This window comes from Rutidosis leptorrhynchoides, chromosome 3 (assembly GCF_046630445.1).
Source record: "Rutidosis leptorrhynchoides isolate AG116_Rl617_1_P2 chromosome 3, CSIRO_AGI_Rlap_v1, whole genome shotgun sequence".
NCBI classification, from domain to species: Eukaryota; Viridiplantae; Streptophyta; class Magnoliopsida; order Asterales; family Asteraceae; genus Rutidosis; species Rutidosis leptorrhynchoides.
Genome location: NC_092335.1, coordinates 415,653,123 through 415,658,486, shown reverse-complemented (window position 1 = coordinate 415,658,486; position 5,364 = coordinate 415,653,123).

Below are 5,364 nucleotides of genomic sequence, written 5' to 3'. Positions count from 1 at the left end.
AATGATCCCAGAACAAAATCTAAATTAGTACGCACAAATACGCAGTTCGTGAAAGTAATAAATATAATTAAAAATCAAAAAAGTCGGGTCGTTACATTACCCACCTGTTAAAGAAAATTTCGTCCCGAAATTTTGAGGAGTGACAAACAATAGTACCGTTTTGACTAAGAAGGAGCGTATCAAAGTTCCGAGAGACTCGTGAGCTCAGAAGTGAGCTATTTACCTTGAAAGGTACTTGGGCGTATAAAAGTAAGAATAGGTATATGCCATTAATTTAGTCTCTTGACTTTAGAGATCTTTAAATTGATTTCGTTTCTTGTTAACATGAGTATGTCATCTGAATATATATACCCACAAAAGGAAAGATGATGTTTTTAGCCTTACAGGCATCTTCAAAAAGCTAGATGCATGAAATACATCATGAATGTTACCCAACTCATCTTAAAACATTGATTGCTCATGTCGCGATACAAAGATGACAGATAGAATGGAAAACATGGTGATCACAATCATGCGATTTGATGTCTGGATAGTGTTAGCCAAGGATTTTATTAACCCATTAATTTCATAAGGAGGCCATAGGCATAAAGAACCCGATATTTAAGAATGTTTCATTTGAATAAATGAATTGAAATTTTAGCTGAAAGTGACTAATCGGACTTATATGCAATGCAAGCCAAAATTATTTATAGTGTCTTCAGGACGGTCTGAACGAACAATGAAGGATATCACCCAGTCTAACATATTGCATGTGAACTTATCCTTGGATGAAATGAAAGCACAGTTCCATAATGTAACTATTAGCATTCGGTTACGTGTTGAAGTTTGGGTTAACATCGAGTAGAACAACATATAGTTGCAACCAACAAGGGAAGAAATATATAGATTAACCACCCCAGTGTCATAGATGTTTTAAGCAGTCCCTTCTAAGATGATAACAAGATTCATAGGTTCTTGAAGTAATTTACATTACATTTCCGAAAGAAAATCGCACGAAAGGTGTGATCTTTGAACGAGAGTGAACTCTTCGTACAACGAACAAGTTGATCTGAATATATCCTTATACTTAAGGGATGCGCGGATGAGAAGATACGTGAACCCTTGGTCATAAAGAATGGTTTATTCCAATTACTCCAAGTGAAAAGGATCTCAAAAACGATTTCTGGTACCTCAACATACTGATTCATAGAGATGATGTTTGCGAGGGTGTTGCGATCAGCCGTGAAATATTGAGAGTAGAAACCCACCCCTAGTGACTTTCCTACAATGGGGTGACCACTGAGTGTACTCTGGAAAAATGATTTTTCGGCCCGTGTTTTTGCCATGTCTAACCTTAAGAGGAACATTTTATGAGCGCAAAGACTTCCTAACAAATTTTATAAAACAGCCATCCAAAGTGGCTCAAGAGTTTTTAACAAAGATCATAATAGTAAGCTTCATCCCTAACGGAGGGCGAGAAGAAGTGTGATCCATACATGGTGTAGTCTAATAAGAAGCCCTTAATAAAATCAACCAAGGAAGTTTTAAAAAACCTTTAAACGTTTGATGTGACAACATAAACAGAACGAAGTTCCTAGTAAATTTAGAAGTATGTACAACGTGTACCATTTTGCACAAAACTATTTGACTTAAGTTAAACAACTCAATAAAGGAGCGATTTTTAAATAATTTGAAGGTATAACTTAGTATGTACTAATCAAAATAAGTAAGGGTAAATTTATTAACTTAATTACATACATACATATATGATTTTATAAATCGCATAAGTGACAGAAAATTTTATTACTTTCATTGTCCATAAATTTTGTGAGGACCGCACAATTAAGCATCGTGTAAATTTTTTTTTTTTTTGATAAACATAGTTTTTCGTATTTCAGAGGTTACGAGTTGAAAAAGATTGAGTGAAAAATCTTTGAATCATCGGGTGACATGTTACTAGGTAATGAAAACTAATGAATTAAATGTAGTTTTGATAATTATCAGGAACAAGTCTTTGGGCCAAAAATGTTAAGTTGTGAAGCCGTTGCTAAAAAGTGAGGTATGAAGGATAGAGCATGAGGATGAGAAGTTAATCGCTTCTTGAATTTGAAAAATGCCAAACAAGTTATGACTAATAATAAAGTCGGAATACTGATGGTGTTAATATCACTAAATGAGAGTCTCTTGGAATAAGTCAGGACTTAGAGTTATGTAAGAAAGAGCATCGTTCCAACAGGTGTGGTAAATAAGATCCCTGGGATAACGCAATAATTTTGAATGGTTTAAGTATTAGTGGATGCCCGAAGGCTCTGCATGACGTGGTAGTAAGTGCCTTCATCACAAACACACACACACACACACACATGAATCTCTTGATTTCAACGGTTTTAAAGTCTTCATGATGACTTGGATACGAATAATCAATGAACAATTTTATATAATAGGCAACAAAATTTTTATAGAAATCGTTTAAGGTGACAATGTAAGAAAAGAAATGAAGTTCTTAGTAAACTAGGGTTATGTACAACATGTACTATTCTAAGTGAAATATCTTTTGAATAAAAGATATAATTCGTAAAAGTGAAAGTAAAATTTCATACGTACTAGTCAAAAATAAGTAATTATATACTTTATTTTATATAACATATACGATTTCAAAAATTTGCACGAATGACAAATAAAATAAATTTACTTGTATAAAACTTTGAGAGGATCGCACAGTAAAATAGTGTGTGAAAAATTTTGGCGAACAAAATTTTCATATTTCGGAGGTTACAAGTTAGAAAAAGATTGATGAGTAAAAAATCTTTGAAAATTTTGGGTAGTACTTGAGCAAAAATGTCACTAGGTAATGAAAACCGTTGAATTTAAATGTGGTTGATGACTATTAGTAGGGCATAAACCCTTCGACCAAAAATGCTTAAGTGTAAAGTTGTTGCTTATAAGTGAGATACGAAAGGGAGAGTATGAGGATGAGAATTAACCTCCCATTGTTTTGGAAAATTTTGAACTGGTATGACTAATTTCAAGGTAAGAAGGATGATGGTGTGATTATCATCGAACAAGGAATCTCTTGGAATAAGTTAGAATTTAGAGTCGCGTAAGAATGAGTATCGAATAAGATTCTTGGGTAGCCTTTAATATAGAATTTGAATCGCCGAAGTGACGGGATACAATTTCCTTTATGTATCGTCGTGTAAGTTTGTCCATTGTATCGGTTTCTTTCATGGCTAGAAAGTGAGCAGATTTGGTGAGGCGGTCAACGATAACCCAGATAGTGTCATAACTGCCTACTATTTTCGGTAGCTTCGGGATGAAATCCATTGTCATCCCTTCCCATTTCCATTGTGGGATTTCGGGCTACTCCTCTCCTTGTAAACTATTAATGGCTCACCATTCTCGCGAGGTATACTGATGTGTAAAATCGCGTTTATAATTTATAATGGGAAAAACCGGTTAAAAGGATTACTACACACTAACGGGCAGTGTACCCGATCGTGCAATAGTACAAAGTTGGTAAATCCGTATTCGTTCCAAGGACAGTTCAGACGTGAAAATTAAGATTGTAACTAATAGAAATAAACTAAGTTAATCTAGAAAATGGAAATTACGAGATAATAGTTTTGTTGGCTATTTAACGATTAGCCAAATCAAAGATAGCCGGTTAAAAGTAAAATACAATATTTTTGGGTTTTTAAGTTTAAACTTTAAAGCAAACAAACAAGTAAAAATAAGATAGTTGTAATCAAATAGGAAAACGAATGCTTGTCTAGTCCTTTTACACCTAGTACTGGATGCATTTAGATTAAGTCCCAGTTATTATCTAACTTACGTGAATTATCTAGTCGGTTCACCTGGAATTCCCCAGCGCAAACACTTCAATTAAGATTACACGACACGGAATTCCCCGTAGCCTAAGACCTCCTAATTGTGACCAAATACTTCAACTGAGATGAAGACTCAAATCACAATCACACCAACTCTCGTTGCGTATAATTCACCCCTATTTCGTCTATCCTTTTGAATTTAATTTACTCTCGTCTCTGAGTAAGCAAACAACCAATTAAGACAAACCAATTGTAAATTTATTCACTAAATTAATGAACTCTCGTCCTATCAAACAAGTACACAACCAATTGAATCGAAAAGTCTAGCTTTAATAAGAATTGTTCTTTAATTCAAACATTAAATCATCATAAATTAAACAAATAACTGATAAGTAGCATCCAATATAAAGGTTTATAAATCTAGACGAACATTAAATAACTTAGCCAATAACCATGGCAACAAAAGAAATCAAAGTAATAAATAATAAAGAAAACATTGTTGGATAATTTAGAATCAACCTAACACAATGAATCTTGATTAGTGCTTGAATCGATCCTTGATAGCGGAATGATTGGAGCGTTAGAATAGCCTTGGAATTCCCCAAAAGCACCCAAAAATTGCCCTAATTGCTGAAGAAAACTGCTGCCAAAGAGATATTTGAATTAGGGTTGAAAATTAGCTTTTATACCCAAAAAGTCACCAGGTCGCGGGCTTCAGCGCGGCGCTCCGACTGGCGGCGCGACGCTCCATAACAAAGGAAAGATTTTTTATTTTATTTTTCTCTCGGCTTGGAAATGCTGTTATACGGAGCGGAGCGCCGATTTTCAGAGCGAAGCGCCAACTTGCTGAGCGGGGCGCCATTTAATGGAGCGGAGCGCCGTATTGCTGTCACTTTGATTCTTCACTTTTCTTTCAACTTGAATGCATCAAAACTCGAATAATACCTAAATAATCATAAGTAACTTGGCAATTCAGGTACATAAAAATATCATGGTGTAAAATGCACCTCGAACAACCTCCAACTGCGTAATAATGAACTTCTCGGCTCCAAAACCATAATCCACATAATAATCAAAAATATTACTTAAAACCGTATCCGAATGGACTAAAAATGACAGATATTGCCATGATAAATATATGAGAAATGTGCAATATCATATACAAATAATCTTCTCACTATAAATAACTTTCGGTTTCATCCTTGAAAGCCAGTCCATTCCAACTCTTACATCAAAGCTTCCTAACTTGATGAGTATTAGGTAAATCCTAAATTCCATTCCAACTTTTACATCAAGCTTCCTAACTTGATGAGTGTGAGATTAATCTTAAGGTTCATTCCAACAAAATCTTATTATACTACCGTGAAAAATTCTATCAATCTTTTCAAATAACATCTACTTGTGCGTAGGTAACTAATCCTTTCCAACTACTACATTAAAACTTTCAAGTTTTGTTGACATGAGGTCATCTCCAAATGACCCACCTGTAAATTTTAAGGTACTACCTCAAATTATTCCTCTATCTCTCTCAGCTTACCATTAGCTTGTCCTATAGAAT